At 33.1% G+C, this 18,760-nt stretch overlaps 1 protein-coding gene across 5 annotated transcripts in view; it reads right to left on the bottom strand.

Moving 5' to 3' along the window:
• LOC106671975 (beta-arrestin-1) overlaps window positions 1-18,760 on the bottom strand; it is a 190,687-nt gene that overhangs the window by 125,866 nt on the left and 46,061 nt on the right. The window lies entirely within an intron of this gene.

Raw genomic sequence — 18,760 nt, forward strand, 5'->3', positions numbered from 1 at the left:
ATTCAGTTTATTCTAGTCATAAGGGCAAGTCAACGAGACGTATTATTGTTTAAATGATATTTTTGAATTGAAGAGGATTAAAATATCAATAACAGTGTACATTTTAAATCTTCGCAATCGATTACACAATACCTGAAAATAAATAAACAACGGTAAAATTTCATTAAGATAAAATATCCGATAAGTGAGAAGAGTTTTTTTCAATTAAATCTATTTTGCTTGTCAAAAACTACGTTTTGAATTCTGGAGAACCAAAAATAAAAACGCTTTTTCTAGTGATATTTTTCACACGTTTCAGAATAAAGTAGGTTATATTCTGTGTCCTAATACAAAAGGTAAACATGAGATTATACTTCAGTAGAAAAAGAAAGGCTAAATTTTTTAAATTATTTTTATCAGCTTATGGTTAATTATATAAATACTCAATTAATTATACACAATTTTTTCGAACTGAAAAATTTGTATCACAGGCGAGATTCGAATCTACGACTTTCGGCTAAATACGCCGGTGCTCAACCACTTGAGCTACCGTGACTTCGATCGCCAACGCCACAAACTCATTTCGACTCCCTGTTTATTCCAGTTGTAAGCAAATCACGGCTTCGTGTAGGAATACTTTTTATTAACGATTGTACTACAATCTAGGGGGAGTCGAAATGGGATGGTTGTGACATAGGCAATCGAAGTCAAGTGGTAGAGCAGCGGCATATTTAGCCGAAAGTTGTGGGTTCGAATCCCGCCTGTCTCAGAAATTTTTTATTTCCAAAAAATTGTTTGTAATTAATTGAGAATGGCTAAATTTAGTACATTTTTTAATAGTAAAGAGTGTTATTAATAGTTAAAAATATGCTTAACATTGGGTCGTAAGAGAAGTTTATTTAATATTCAGCATTAGTAAATAACATAGAATGAACATGGTTCAATTTGAACAAAGGGAAAAAAACAAGAATATAGCTATTATACCAGAAAGCCAAGTAGTCATCAAAGCACTAAGCTCAAACATCATTAGCTCAAAGAAGGTGCTGAATTTCAAAACTAAACTAAATAAATTAGGTATGCAAATAAAAGACACCTTCTGTTGGGTCCCAAGATATGGAGGAGTAGAGGCCAATGATAGAGCGAACGCCCTAACAAGTTCTTACAAGAATTAAATCCAAACTGAGATGATTTCTCTTCGAAATCTTCAAAAATTGAGTTCAATCACTATACTTTAGTTTTATAATGAGTTCTTGTTACATGAGTAAGGTGTTAAATTGAGTTTTATCATTAAAAAAAAGAGATAGTACAATGAGTTGCAATTTCAAAATCAGATTATAGGTTGAGTTATAGCAATGAGTTTTGACTCAAATGGCAGATTATACATTGAATTCAACCATAATTAAGAGATTGTACTGAACATGAGTTCCCATTCCAAAAGCAGGTTCTACATTGAGTTAAGCAAAAATAGAAGGTTGTTGATCATGAAAATGAGTTATATTTTCAAAAATCGCGAACTATTCAGTTCTAACACGGTCTCCGAAAGAAATTAACATGTATAGAGGATAAAAAATATTCCTGATTACATACTCTTATTTTCAGAGTTCAAGCACAATTAGGAGGTTTTACAATGAATTATAATTTTTAAAAAATGAGAGTACCATTGAGCCCTACTTCTATAAACAGGTTATAACCAATTCCAAAAGAAGTTGACATGCTAAGGTCTAGCAAGACCGAAAAGGAGATTCTACAATAATTTTATAATAGTTTAGTTATAATACAAAAATGTGGTTATAGAATGAGTTCTAGTTCCTAAAGTAGATAAGATGTTGGTTTCTGACATAAAAAAGCTTTGCAATGAATGGGCACCAATGTAGCTTGCGCATTGAATTTTTGCACAGACAATAAAATTAAGAGAGAAAATATATTATTCTACTAGAGTCCCCTAATAATAACAATAAGGTCACAAAAATCTTTATATATCTGGCACTTGAATTAATGAAGGTTTGACGTACACGTAAAGTGAAATAAGTTGAACTAAATCACATAGTATAAACTGTAAAAAGTAGTAATAATAGTATCAATAAAAATTTAGTGAATAAACAATAAAGATTTTTCTGTCTTTTGCGAACATAGTGACATAAGCAGAGACAAGATTTTTATGTAGTAAAAATTGCCAATATATGCCACCATAAAATGTACAGTTGCAAGCTGAAGTATGCAATAAGATGCATTATCAAAACGTTAAAATATGCAATGATACGCAGTAAACTTTTTTTATTATAGTAACTTTAAACAGAAATATAGATAATTAAACGAAAAAGATATTAAAACTCTTTCAAACTAAAAATAATTAAAATTCACAAGTATTTAGAGGTTATGTGAACTCCCGGGGTGCCTCTTTTTTTTTTTTTGTCATTGAAGGCTTGTTGTTTGTTCTGGTGTTAAATTGTAAGATGCCAAAAGTTAATAAAAAGGAAAATTAATCAACTCTTTCATTCAAAATGCTATCTATGCACTCGAAAAGTACTAACAAATGACACGCTTCAATTCGTGCCAACATACTAACTTACATCCTGTAACTTAGTAACCGGTGTTTTCGAAAAACAGCCCATTTGTAAGTATGGCGGGTTCGAATGCGGGGCCGCTGGATTCGAACCCGCGACCTTTACTTTACAGTGACGAGCGCTGGGTCAATGCCTAAACCGATGCGGCCAACGACGCCCCCTAGAGTTTATTTACATTTAGCAAAAATGTTTTCTCACTTACATAATTAAATTATATATTTTACACTAATTGAATATAATTAATATTAATAAACAAGTACTTCTCTAAATTGTCTTTCGCGAAATTGTGCCTACGGTTACTTAAAATTTGTAAGAAAATTGAATAATTTAAATAAGACCTATGAAGGGTTTTATATACTTTTGTCGGTATTCCTACAGTCTTTTGGAATTAAACTGACTTTTCGTCAACTTGTTATTTTTTTACATATTTTTTTAAGCTTCCTCGAAAACCAAAATATTTTAAATATTTTGTGAGATAAATGCGTTTTACTTAAAAATCCTTCAAATATGCAAAAATATGCTTTATAAAATTTAACTTACAGGTTCCTAGATACATGATTCGGATAGATAATTGATTTCCTCGGTCGTATGTGGTGGCAAACAAAATATGCAACTGCATAAAAATCCGGTCTCTACAGATAAGTACACAATAATACATAATCACAAGTAATAAGTAAACTTAAAAGTTGAGAAAAGGAAGGTAACACGCTTTGTAATGTAGCAAAAGCACCTAATAATATTGTGAACTATGTTGTCAATGTTTGGAAGGAGATGAGGTGTTGTATTTAAAAGAGGTATGGGAGACAGTTGTGCGAATTGGCAAGGAAAGAGAATTCCAGAGTTTTGTAGCTCGAGCTATGAAGGGACCTCTCAAATATGGAGGTTTTATGATGAGGAAGATATAGGTCATTGGAAAACGAGTCTTGGTTAAAAGAATGGGTACAGGATTTTCCATTCTATCTTATCGACAAAGAAGTTACGTTAGATTGTTTTGAAATTATAGTGAGAATCTTCAAAACAGACAATTTAAAAAAAAGGGTAAAAATTCGTTAGCCAAATAAAAAAATATATCGCTTTAACATGCGTTAATAAAAATACAAAAGTAGTCTAACAAATTGACCATGTCACATCCCATGGAGTAAATTTTCAATTCGTAACTGGAGAGAATTGGGCCGCAGGCGGAAATTGCTATTCAACGTCTGAGCGTTACGTAGCAGGTCCCTAGAGACATTTTACAGCACAGCGAGAGTGCGCGCATCACCCATGGACTAAAAATCTTTTTTACGAACCCTCTCAGGTCAAGGGACGAGGTCAGGGCAATCCGCTCCGAAGGCTTCAATCGTCGTTTAACTTCCATTATCAAAGCCCTCGGGGCAATTACTATCATTGTCGGCTCTCTTCCTTCAAGTAAGAGAAACATGTCACGTCCAACTCGTCTCTCCTACCCGTTTACTTTGTAAAACCTTCGCTTGTAAGGGCCTCTGCAAATAACAAAAAAGCTATTGTACTCATTAAATGTAGAAGAGATACCCTGTTTTTATTTTAGATTAAAATCATCAATAATACCGCATTTGTAAGTGTTTATTTATTGTGTATACACGGCGCTTGGCCATTTTGATAAAGCAATACAGTGCTAATTGTAATTTACAAATAAATGCCTGATTTTTGATATAGGCACAAAACAAATCAATGTCATTACAGTTAGCAAGACGACAAGCTCTTTCTATAGGGGCATAATAGAAATAATTACAATACTAAAAGGGAATAAAAAATAATTTGGTATTCCTTGTACTTTTGCCACAAAACATTTAAATAAATTCTATTTAACGATATGGTGACAACTTGGTTGTTCACAATTTTGAATAGGAAAATTAAGTCATAGGTGTTCGTTCTTCCGTCCATGTAAGTTAAATGAATGTTTGTGGTCAAATACAACACCTAAGTCCTTTATACTATCAAGTACTTACATCATTTATACAATAAGAATAATAAATAGGTTTTTTTTAATAAATAAAATTTAAAGGAATAACATTTCTTTATATTGAGCACCAGTGTGATAGTAATCTATCACACCATGATGTAAGATTATTAATATCACATTGCAATTTATCACAATATAGGCTAGAATTTATCACATTGTAACATTTCATGTCTTCAGTAAATAGTTTAAATTTGCTGCATTTAAAGCATTTTGAGATGTCATTAAAGAACAAATTGAACATTAGAGGGGAATGTGACAACCCTGAGGGACTCCGGAGGTAACATCAATAGATTTTGATTGAGCACGAGCTCGATTTGAGACGATTTGATCTCTATTAGACAGATAGTTCTCTGACCATTTTAAAAATGTACCACTAACACCAAGTTTAGGTTTTCGAACCAGGGGTGGAATATAAACAGAGTCGAAAGCCTTCGCGAAATCGGTGTAGATAACATCAATTTGCTTTCTACCCTCAAAAGCATCCAGAATATCATATTAAAATTCCATGAGGTCGGTTAGGGTGGATTTATTTTTAACTCTAGTTTATACTACAACTATAATGGGTAAAACCTAAGATTTTTTTTAGATTTTCCATTCCTCTTCATTAAAAAAGTACTTACCCTCTATCGGAATATATTTTCTTGGCAATACTTCTCAATTCCACTAGCAGTAGAATTAATATTCCTAGCACAACTATCTAGTTCCGATTCACTACGGATCAATTACATAGTCGAAGAATATCCAGCTAAAACGAACGAGAATGAACATCAAACTAGCCCACAATCTAGGACTTCACGATTTAATATTAAAGAAAACGTTATTATTCAAATCTGTCCGAAACAGTACAAATGTTCCACTTAGATAATCCGTTAAATTCCTACAATTTGAAGAATTACATGTTAACAAAAAATATATTAAATATATAACATATTAAATATATAAATATACAACTTTCATAAAATTCCATTTCAGTGACAGCAATTCAAAACCACGCCCATTATGATGCGCGATGAGATTTCAATGAGTATTCAGAAGAAGGAAAACACTGCGAGAATAGGCGGACAATCAGGAAAGGCTAAACACAAATATAGATAATGACTATGGAAAACACATAAAACTAGTGTTTCATTCTTTATTTATTTATTTATTTTATGAGTGTATTTCAACTACGAGGTTATATTAAACCTTGGGATGCTAGTGTTTTTGCAAAAAAAAAAAAAAAAGCAAATTTGTAAGTATTTCGGAGGGTACCCGAGACCCTTACCTTTTACACCCTAAGAGGGAGTGTAAAAGAAAAAATGTCGTTGATCGTAATATTTTATTTTTGTATTTAAAAAAATTATAAACACGCGCGCGCGTATGTATACATAAATTATGTAAGCTATTTACGAAGTACAAAGGCAATAGAACACAGACACTGTGAGAGTACAAATATTTTGATTAAACCTAAAACTTCTACATTCTGTCCATCATTGTATAAACTCATTTTCACATCTTACAGTTATTTGCATAGTTTAAAAAATGTTTATAAATCCCAGACGCTGAAGATGATCTCAATAAAGATCGAAACGTTGGTACGATAAAGAAAATGTTTTTCTAAACTTACATCACACCAGACCGCATATCACGATCTCTAAATAATTATTTATAAATTATTAATAATGAATAAGATAAATCACAGAAAAACTTTAATATCGAGACTGTCCACATTTATTAGCTGTCTCACAAGCGGTTGAAAATGAGATAATCCTATTTCCCTTTATTTACTTTGCAGGCTGCAGTTCGTTATTGAAGAATAACGGTACGATGGGTAGCAGAGTTCATAATTACTATGACCGAAGCAGGGTGAACAATACTCATGGAACATGCCCCCAATTGGGCCACTGCGTAGGTTTTTAACGAGATCTTTTTTAAAAGTAGAAAGAGTTGGTTGAAGGGTTCTTGGTTTTAAGGTTTTTCTTTAAATTGAGATTTTTTTTCTTGACTTTGAATAATAATTGAGTCCTTATACCTATTTTACTTTACAAATTAAATCAAATTACATATTTATTTATAATTTATAATGTATTTGTGTTTCTTCGGACTGTTCGCCCAGTAGATTATTAGTTTGAATTGCATATATGTTTATTCAAGTGCATACCATCTAACTAATTTAAACTATTTCCTATAATCAATCATAATTTGAAAATAATCAGGATAATAATTCTCTTTTGTTATAGAACACAGGTTCGTTGCAATAATTTTATTGGCGGTCTAAATAATTTTTCCATTTGGCTGGGTTTCCAACCAACTTATTACTATTCGAACACGAAATGATTTTTAAATAATAATGCTGATATATAAAAAAAAAAATGTAAAAACAATTTGTATTTGACCGATACACACTAAGACAAAAACCGGATACTTGTATTTATTTGTTTATTTTCCATAACAACTAGGTATAAAGATTAATAGTTGACTTAAAAAACTTTTGACTTGAAAACCTAAACACAACATACGAACTTGTTTACCTTTACAGAGTGTTCCTAATTCGTATTCGCTCTTTAGATATAAAATTAAAGAAAATCAGTTCAATTTCATCATTTCCAACACGTTTATAGCTATGTAAAGAATTTAATAAATCTCTTGCCTTATTCGATTTTTATAAAGATGATTTAGACGATTATGTAGAGATCGTGAGATGAGGTCTGTTGTGACGTAGGTTTAGAAGACATTTTCTTTATCGTGCCAACGTTTCCATCTTTATTGAGATCATCTTCAGGGCTCAAAGTGGTGTTTTGCGTGTAGATGGGTGTCTGTTGTGTGTCGTGTTGAGAGTGCTGAACGCTCTTGAACTTAGTGTAAATAAATGTAACTCTCTCTCTCACTCTCTATCTCTCTCTCTCTCTCTCTCTCTCTCTCTCTCTCTCTCTCTCTCTCTCTCTCTCTCTCCTCTCTCTCTCATCATTTCCATAGCCAACTTGTCGAGTGACTTAATTGGCTTTTAAATTGTATTCTTTGATGAAACAATAAATTTGAGTGAAAAATTGTGGTTTTTTCTGTGGTTAGGCTGGGCAGATGGTTTGGCCAACGACGGACGTAGTGTCCGTTAAGTTACATAGCTCAAGGCGCTCTACCATCCGCAAAGCTCTATAGCGGTTTAGGGCAACCGGAAGTCTCTATGGAAGAGAAGGTAGTGATCGACCGCAAAAAAGAGCTGTAAAACTATCATACAAGACTTCATGAGAATATCCTAGTCTCTTGACGTCCAGTACGTGATTCTCTACTAGTGGTGAGGCATCGAGTAGAAAGGCGACTATTCGCAAAACATCATCTCGCTTGCACACTTGAACAATAGCGGCTGATCGCTCTACAGATGCCGCTTGGTATGTGGCAATCAGATGATGGGACTGTATATGGAGACGATATATAGCTTTGCTTCATCTGTCATGCGTGATTCACAGCTTTTTCAAAGACAGACAGTCAGCTATGATATGGGGTGGAATTAACGCCCATGCCGTACCGGTCTGATTATTATACAGAATGGATCTTTGACTGAACTAAGATACATTGATGAAGTACTTCTGAAAGCTGTGGCCTCATTTGCTCCACTTATTTAACTTAATGCGTGATAATGCTCGACCGCATGAAGCTCGATTTTTCACCTATTACTTGCAGGATGGAAAGATTACCACAATGAATGAGCCAACACCTTCTACTGACATGAATCTCACAGAACACGGGAAATGGCAGAGAGATGGATTAGACATCACTCCTGCAAGCTTTGAACAGCTTCAAACTACTCTTGTTGAAGAATGGGATTCTGTTTCACAAGACGAAATGCGATTCCCTTATTTACTCGATGCCTCGGAGACCATGCAGAGGAGGTAATACGCGTTATTAAAGGCAAAAGTATGTAATCAATTGTTAGTTAAAATCATTATCTTGTTATCCTCCTTATATCTTGTTATTAAATTTTAAATTTATCATTAAATGATTATCCGATGTTTTGGTGAATTTTCTTGAAAAAAACAAACATCATAATTAAATATCTTTTTGTTAAAACTCATGTAATTCTGTTCTCGTTTAATTTGTTTACAGTAAAATAAGTATGTTTCATTAATTTAACGATAAAAAAATACTTTGACTTACAGTATGAAATAAACAACAAAATACGATTTTTTCTGTCACCGATCTTTAAAAAACTTTTTTGGTGACGCTTGGTCGAAAAATATTGTTGTTTGGCAAAACAATTTAAGGACAAACGAATCCGAATTGTATTTGCTATTTTTTCTCAGAAAAACATTTTTGCCTATTTTACCAGAAGCGTCTTTTGGATTTTGTAAGTTTTTATGTATGTAATAAGACATTGCTATTCTTTTCTTATCCTATGCAACAAACAATCTCCTGACACATCTATAATAACCATGAAATGCATTCACAACAAGGAAGAAAATCTTTTTTTTTAATATTTGAATTTCTTCAATTTTCGTTCATGGATCCTTTGGTTCGGTCCATCGGAAAAGGGGGTTCGTAAAGGTGTACAATATTTTTCGGCCTAGCATCACCAAAAAATGTATTCCCACGTCGATAGCCTCCCTTTGTCCGTACATTAGACAGTATATTAGTTACAGCATATTATTATATTAGTTAGACGAAATTAATTGTTTACTTGTACATATTTAATAAAAAGGATAAAGGTTTTTTGTTTTTTTCTCTATTGAAATCACCCCCTTACATAAGTGTTGTGTAAGAAAATACAATGAAGCTGTTATATTCTACCCACGTATGTTTGAATTTACCATTTAAATATATTTTCTTCATAATTTTAACAATTCTTCTCTAATTGCTTTGGTAATATCATTCAAAACACGTAAAGACAATTACTGTGTGGCAAACTTTACATAGTCGAAAAAACGTTAAAACCCGATCAGAATTTGTATCAAATTCGTTTTTCACTGTCACGTATTTGAATTTCCGATTCGTTCACCGACTGGGGGGCAAGTTTTTGAAGAACGTTTATAAATTGATTCGATCAAAAATAACAGTTTCCCTGTTTTCTGTTTAACCAATTACAAACGTGAAAATCGTTGAAAACTTGTGTAAATTCCTTGAAACTTTTTCGTTTATTTTCGATTCAAAAATCTAAGTTTTCTCTAATTACCATCTAATTTGATAACTTATAGTGTTAATAGCTAATAGTGTTAACATGAATCAGATTGGTACAGCCATATGCTTTCATCCTAAATGGTACTATACTTAATACGTTCAACAATTCTCAATAAATTTATTATATTGTAATACGTTTTTTTAAAAGTATTTTTGAAACAGATTCAATCCAAATATAATTCAATAATACCTAGGCAGTGAATTTTCTTTTAAATTTCAACCATCATACTCTAATTGTAAGTATTACTCGATTAGTGCTATTATAGTAATTAGTATAGTTCTATTATAGTAATCAGACCTCTTTTTCATTGAACGATTTTTATCGTACGATCTGATACCGTGGTTTAATGCTTTGACACTAAACGACTTTTATCGTAGTTGTTCACTTGCATCTTGGATCGGAGGCGCATCACATCTTTTACCGTCGTTTACAAAAAAGAAAAAAAAGAATCGTGTTTATTAGGTACATCCAATAAATCAAAGAAGAAATGAAGATGGGGTATTTAAATCTCTCTTTGATGAATCAAGATGCCATAATAGAAAATTTTTCATTTACTTTCGAAAACCTGTTTTGTTGTTCGTTCGATGAACTGCACTGCAAGCTCAAAGATTCCATTCAACGGCAATATACCAAGATAAGAAATTACTTTCCTCCTATTTCCTAAAAAAATTACGTTCCTATTCCCTAATTTTCTCTATGTGCTTACAATAATACTTACTTCTTGAAGGTGGGATAATAGGTCTCTCAAAAAACCACAACCAGTTTTTATCCACAACGTTTCGGATTTATTTTAATCCTTCCTCAGGTGAGTTAACGCAATGGTTAAAAAAGTGGTCGTCAGTCATTAATATTTTATAACAATTTATTTTAAAAAAGAGCCAGTGTGGTATTTATTCAGACTAGAAACAAACGTTTGTTTCTGGTCTGAATAAGTACCACACTGGCTCTTTTTTAAAATAAATTGTTATAAAATATTAATGACTGACGACCACTTTTTTAGCCATTGCGTTAACTCACCTGAGGAAGGATTAAAATAAATCCGAAACGTTGTGGATAAAAACTGTTGTGGTTTTTTGAGATTACCTATTATCCCACCTTCAAGAAGGAAGAAATCATAAGATTAACTGTTGAGGTCGAAATATAAGAAAACATCGTTAATAATACTTACAATTATTGTTTGTAGTTAAAATTTGCAAGAAAAGTCACGGTATTATTGAATTATATTTGGATTGAATCTATTTCAAATATACTATTAAAAAAACAGGTTACAAAATAATAAATTTAGTGAAAATTGCTTAAAGTATGTTAACACTAAATTATCAAATTAGGCGGTAGAAAACTTCGATTCTTGAAACGAAAATAACCGAAAATGTTCAAGGAATTTACACAAGTTTTCAATTATTTTCACTTTTGTAATTGTTTGAACAGAAAACACGGCAATTGTTATTTTTGGGCGAATGCATTTATAAATTTTTTCCAAAAACTTATCCCTCATTGGTGCCAGTCGGTGAACAAATCGAAAATTCAAATACGTTCCAGCAAACAATGAATTTGGAAAAATTTCTGATCGGGTTTTAACTTTTTTTCGACCATGTAAAGGTTGCCACACAATAATTGTCTTTACGTGCTTCGAATGATATTACCAAAGCAATTAGAGAAGAATTGTTAAAATTGTGAAGAAAAGATATTTAAATGGTAAATATAAACAAACATGGGTAGAATATAGTAGCTTCATTGTATTTTCTTACACAACACTTACATAAGGGAGATTTCAATAAAGAGAAAAATAAAAAAATCTTTATCCTTTTTATTAATTTTGTACTATTTAACAATTAATTTCGACTAACTAATATATGTTGTAACTAATATAGTAATATACTGTCTAATATACAAAGGGAGGCTATGGACGGGTGATCACCAAGTTTTATTAAACTTTTTTTGGTGATACTATAAAATTATTAGACAACTTCCCGAACCCCTTTCCGATAGACGGGAATCCAACAGATCCAAAAAAATTGAAAAAATTTAAATATTTAAAAAAAAATATTTTCTGTCTTGTTGTGAATGCATTTCATGGTGATGATAGGCATATCAGGCGATTTATTTGCGTAGGTCAAGCAAAAAATAGCAGTACCGTATTAAATATATAATAAGTTACAAAATCCAAAAGACGATTCTAGTAAAATAGGCAAAAATGTTTTTCTGCGCAAAAATAACAATTACAGTTCTGATTCGTTTGTCCTTAAATATGAATTGTTATGCTAAACAACAAATACACATCGTGCGTTGTCCAGTATGAAAGAGTCCTTGTGTTGTAGCCAACTTTTCAATATAATCGACTAAATGTTATCGCTAAAGGAGAAGATATTTTTGGAGACAAACATTTGTTTTTAAAGTTAAAAAACTGTTATAGACGAATTTTAATCAAAGTTGCACTATCTGCAATCTAGGGTTAATCGAGATCCGTATCTATAAAATTTTAGGAATATAATGTGAATAATCGCAAAACACAGGTAATTATAATTAACAAAAAACTCCATTTTACCCCTAAATTTATTAATTAATGTTTAATAATTGAAGGATTCTTTATAAACCATTTTGAAATACGAAAAAACTTTTAGTTCTTTGGAACGGATTAAGTGAATTGGATTGGAGAATTTTTTTAGATTAGAAACTCCATGCATCACATCAACCCCAGGGGAATGGCTATGGCTTAACGGCTAAGGCCAAAAATTAATAAAAATTAAAATAAATACCAGGGAGCGAGTGTTTTTGGACAAAAAAAAATTGGAAGCACATAAAAACTATATTATCTTATCTTTATAGTATGGTTATCCATATTCCATTCATGGCTATTAAAATTTATTTATCTTGATCCACTATATTCCACAAACGGAGACAACCAAAAAACATTTGTAAATATGTTGGGTGAAATTCAGGGCCACTGAGATACGAACACGGGACCCAACAGCAGTGTGACGCAGTGTCGACACCTGAACCGTTGCCGCCACCAGGGCGCCCGCGAACGGAGAAATTAAAAGCAAAATTAACAGTTAAATATGCTTATAAAAGTCCTAGATCTTATTTTGATATATAAATAATAAATACATGTATGTGTACGTAGGCGTATGATATTCTATGTCTGTTTTATTTACCACCCATGGACCGCTTATACCAAGATATGTTTTATGTTGAAAAATGGTTCACAGTATATTGAATAAATTACCCTACAATATGGCCTGGGCTAGCCAATTGAAAGTCAATTTTATTCCAATCGTCCTAAACACGTCCTGGGTACCGCTGAAATACGTCTGGCTACGGAGATAAGCAAATAAACCTTTGTGCATACGTGCAAAGCTCAATTAGCCCGCGGACTCGAATTCTCCCCGTGTACAGGTGATATAGCAAGCCGAGTCAATGAAAAGAGACGGCGTTGGGGAAAAAAGAAAAGTCCAAGCCTCATAAGACCTCCGAACGGTGGAGACGTAGTCCATTGTGTAACGTAAACGTAATCCCTCCGGTTTTTTGTCAAGGGAACAAAGCTATCGTATTGCCTTGCACAAAAGAAAACTCGAGAGTCAGGGTCTGGTTGATTCGGTTATACAACACGTGATCTTGTAGTATAAATATCAACAAGATCCTAGCACTCGGTAGTGTTAAAAAAAATTTACGTTAATTTTTCGATTTTAAACCAAATTATTTATCTCTGTGAACTAAAAACGAAATAACTTAACTCCTCATTTTGCATTATAGCATGTAATATGCCCAACCTCAACAATAAAACCAAAAAACCGTCCAGTGATTGTTCGAATAAACACAGTGCACAAACTGGAACTGACAGTTATTACTGGCTGATGGTGCACAGTGAAGAGAAAAAGTGTTAAAAATTGTAGCATAATAAATCGAACCGTTTATTATAAAATATTTTTCTTTTTTGTCACATTACGTCTGTAAATTACAGCCAAAACAGCGAAGAAATCTTGCAATCCTATATTAAAAACTTGATAATTAATTAAGGTTTTTGTTGAGATAAAAAAGTCAGTGTCACGAGCGGGATTCGAACCCAGGACCTTCGGCTAAATACGCCGCTGCTCTACCACTTGAGCTGTAGTGATTTCGATCCACTCGGACTCTAACTTCCCATCTCAACCACCTTTCGAATTTCCCCTCCTTTCTGCCAGGGGTGGGATGTTGAAGAGAGGGCTTGAGGTAGTGGGCTGGAAGAGAGCTAGGAGGTGAAGTTATAGAATCAGGTCTATCACGATTGAGATTGCGACTGGGGACGTTTGATTGAAAAGATTGAATTATTTAAAAGTCGGATGGCTTTGCGAAACCCCACAAGTTAACGCCGTAAATCCAAATAGGTCTAATTAGTGTCTTTCATATCGTTAGTTCGTTGTGTGTACTCATTGTATATTTAGTCCAAATAGGCGTCCGAGTGTCCGTATTTTCGGTTCTTTTTTTTTTTTTTTTAATTCTATGTGTACGTTCCATGTACTTTACAAGCGGAACCCAAGGAACCAAGGGAGCGGATTTAGTTGGATGGGTAGATTACCTTACTATATATGTGCACTAGTGGGGAGGACTTCTTATGGACTAGGTAACTTCTAGGTGAACTAGTTACACATCAAAACAGATTTTTAAAGAGTTAGAAGAGAGCTATACACATTAGCCTAAAACAGTCCCATCGTACATTACCGTATTTCATTGGAAGAAAAAATGTAATTACTATTATTACCACAGTCTTTACATAAATATAGCAGATATTGGGAAACGGAGAAACTCCCTCCTTTCAATAAAACAAAAGTTACACCAAATGGTGTAACAATAATAAAAAATAAAACGAAGCAGGCCTTATAGGCGGGCTAGTTTATCACTTGTTTATTTATCACTTTTTTAACCAATTTGAAACTATTATTTATATTTATTAATACATAATATACATTGAACAGTTTATAAGAAAATTTGGCGACACAAATGGCATATGAAAAATCTAAAGTTCGTCGGCTGGAGATGGTGTTGTTAAACTGAAGCCTTTCTTTTGTAACTGTATGCTTTATTCTATTTTATTAGGAATACTATGTATTAATAAATAACACATAACCTTAATCTTTGCTACAATTGCAAACCGGTCAAAATACTAACGAAATTAATGAATGAGTTAATTAAAATTATTGGTTAATACATTTTTGTGATTACAGGCCACAAAAAATAAATACAGACAGAAGTCAGAAAGAGAGAAACAGAGAAAGAGAGAGAGAAAGAAAGAGAGAAGAGAGAAGAAGGAGGGAGGGAGGGAGGGAGGGAGAGAGAGAGAGAGAGAGAGAGAGAGAGAGAGAGATGCAGATCTTTTTTGGCAGGTTTTCCTCCTTTTTTATTCGTATTAATAATATATATTTCCTTCTCAGCAGTAATAATATAAAACAAATAGGTGTGCATTTCAATTTCAATTAAGATTAAATAATAAATAGTACCAACAGGGTTAACAAGTGCTCGTTTGTATACTAAAATGTACAAACTTACCCTGCGTATATAATGTATATTGGACTCTGCTGTTAAATTTGTACGAAGAAAATTAACGTAATTTCCTAGCGTATGAAACACACTGAACTTAAGATATAAATTAAACTGTAAGGCGTAATAATGAAAAAAATCCCCAAAATTCAACAATTAATACATTTCAATGAAACCCTTCTCAAATTAAAACACGAGATAAAACATTATATCCGGGACAAGAAAAAAAGGCACAATTTGCTGGAAATCTCTTAGACCGAGGTAAAACTTGAATTTCGCCCAGTAGTAAAAGTTGATGGATACGTTCACCCTCGTGCTTTATATACCCCGGATTTGGATCGGAATGGACGATTTGCATTACCGGATGGGAGAGGATATCTGGAGCGGCTTGAAAGAAAAATAACGCTCCAGTCGTTTCCTCACTTCTTTAATGACAGTCATCAGCCTGCTGATCACGCGAGGGCCGGACCTTTCGTGCTAAATTGACTTTTATCAACTGGAGAATGATTCATTGAGAAAAATTTCCACCCGAGCCAATCCCAAGAAAGCAATTTTTCGATTGGAACTTCCAAACGGCTGATAATTAAGAATAAACACGGCAAAATATTTGCGGAAATCAATTTCAACCAGGGAATTTAATTTTCCAGGTTACACGTTTTAAAAAACCCATATAGTAAGACGGAAAAAACTAGTAAAAAAAAATGAAATTAATATATTGTTCTATTGTTAGGAATCGGTGATTGCGATAGGATTGAAATAAAGAAATTTTCATTTAAACTTTTGATGAATATAGATCCAAAGCCAAACTAATTAAACTTGAAAATAAGTCATATTTTGTGTTTTTTTAAACGTGAGGGACAATAAATTAATGGTTTTTTGATTAAGAATTCGGGGGGGGGGGATATTAATGTATGACCCCCTCGACACCCAACGAACTAACTGTTAGACGGTAAGCATTTCTGTATGACAGGAATTACTTAACTGATTACTAAATTATATAAGGGGTATTCGCGTTGTTAGATGTTGTTAGATGTAGCTCTAGTCGAGAAATAACCAGCTAGATTGTGAACACCCCGTTTTTTTCTTGGCAAGTTAAATGTTAATTTTTCTGCATTGCAGCGCGTAGCGACTGGACTGGTAGAACCAAAAATAAAGCTACAACAGTCCTTAAACGCTTGTTGTTGTTTGTATTGTTTTGTTTTGTGTTAAATTGAAAAATGCCAAAAGTTAGTAAAAAAGGAAAATTAATCCACTCTTTCATTCAAATTCAAATTGTATGCACTCGAAAGGTAATAGCAAACGACGTAACTTAATTCGTCTCGACATATTACTTCGACCACTTACATCCTAACGGCTAAGGTTAACGAGACGATTCTAACGCAGATCTATTTCATCATTTTTCTAGATCTAACACGAGTTAACAGGGTTAACAAAGCCCACGTGAAGAGAGCTGAGCCTATCACATTAAGCAGTACGAGACTTTTAGCTTTTGTGTAATTTACATTAAATTACCAACAGGACTTGAGAACCCACCCAGGTTGATAATCTCTAAAATACATTCTTCCTATTTACGTACCACCCACTCAGTTAGGGGAGAGGAGTACTTGATATTTCTCCATCATGATCTACACATATTATATAACTGATCTAATTGAGAGTCGATGGGGTAATCAATATTACGTCTTTGGCCAGCTCACAATATGCACGCTAATAAATACAGTCAATCACAATGTACACAAAGAAACACAAGACAATGTATCTATGAATTACTATATGATGTAACCTCCTCCCAGAATCGGAACAAGTGACCCAGGTACGCGCTGCAATGCTCAAGAACTATTCTCATATCGGGTGGTATTTCTACCCGCTCTATATGTACATCGAGACAAGGTGTTTCACACTTCAATTAAGTGGGTCACTTCTAGCAATTTTTCTCTACATGCCGGTCACATACGCGGACTTCGGTCAAAAGTAAGTGTCCGTGTCTCAACCTCACATGGGCTATCGTTAATCGCGTGATGATGACGGAGAGCCCATTCCCAAAAACGATCAGACATGACTAATATTATTTTGGGATAAAAACCTATTTTACCTTACTTTTTACTAAAGCTTTTGATATATCATTTTAAGTGATAATAACGTTGGTAACATTGATAAATTATATGAAGATGATATTTCCACAGCTTCACATAATACTTAATAAGCCATTTGTTAGCTCAGATATAAATCAATAAACCTTCAATACTTTCTAAGAAAAATCTGGAATACAGCAAATTGGAAAGAGAACACAGTTCCTTCGTTGTGCTTTCGAGGAACGCATCTCCTTCATTCATTATTTACATTGAAACTAAGTTACGAGTCACCAATTATAAACATATATTTACAATAGTGAAATTTAATGGTTTCAAAAATATGAAATGATCAACGGGTGTTGGACCTAATTCATTATTATTTAAAAAGGGCTTATCACATTAGCTTCAATTCGGCTTATCTATGATTTTTAAACACAGAAAAACTGGATTCAATCGATAATACAATCAAATTATTATTGTAATAAGAAATATTTTGCATTTAAAGGAATATAGTACACAAATTATAATCAAATTGTTATAACTTTGAATTAATAGCCAAACATAACTGACAATAAGTAATTATTTATTAACCCCTTAAGCGCATGCTATTCTCAATTAAGATTAGCAGATACACTGATATTGTTGACAGCTGTGTGATTATCCGTGTTTCTAATTATTTACTTATTTGGGATGATGTAACCCCTGTTTTGATTCTCGTTTGCCAAATTTCATAAATGAAGAGTCGACATTTTTAATAAATGAAATCACCAAGAAACCAAAACTCATAGATTTTTACTGTAGTACTAAGGTTGGAGAGGTAGATACACTCGAAAAAATGGTACACGCATACAGTGTTTCATGTTGAACACACCTCAAGCTGCTGTTACAGAAGCATTGGTATTGCACAAAATAGCTAACTCTAAGAAAAATTTCAAAAGGAAAACTTCCAGAAATTTTGCTCACCAGCTTTTCAAACCTCACATGGAACATCGGCACAACACAAATTTGCCAAGTTAACTTGCTCAAGATGTTTACAGTTTTTTTTAGGGAATAGTCATATAATAAAGATTAATGGCAAAAACTACCTTCAAAACTTCTAAAACAATCAATGTATCACTTTTGCCCGCTACCTAACGACAAAAAAAGTCAAAACGGCTTGCACGAAAAGCGGAAAACCGGCTTGCAGTGATCACGGAAAGATTTTTTTTGCCGGTGTTTTTGAAAAAAGCCCATTTGTAATGAAGGGCCGCTGGATTCGAACCCGGGAACGGAAAGACGTTGTGTACCGACAAGAACTGATTTTTACTATCACTATCAGTTTCTCACAATGGGAAATTGGAATTTTTATATGCCATTCTATAATACTTGATAAATAAAACACAGAAAATCAATTGAAAATTAACGTACTCAAATTATTCTTGAAATAAGTTTTTTTTTCGGTCATATATTACTTTATACAGATTGCAATCGAACATTTCTACATTTCCTGTGAATCCTACCT

Source organism: Cimex lectularius, unplaced genomic scaffold (assembly GCF_000648675.2).
Source record: "Cimex lectularius strain Harlan isolate CLEC.00 unplaced genomic scaffold, Clec_2.1 scaffold32, whole genome shotgun sequence".
In the NCBI taxonomy this organism is placed as follows: Eukaryota; Metazoa; Arthropoda; class Insecta; order Hemiptera; family Cimicidae; genus Cimex; species Cimex lectularius.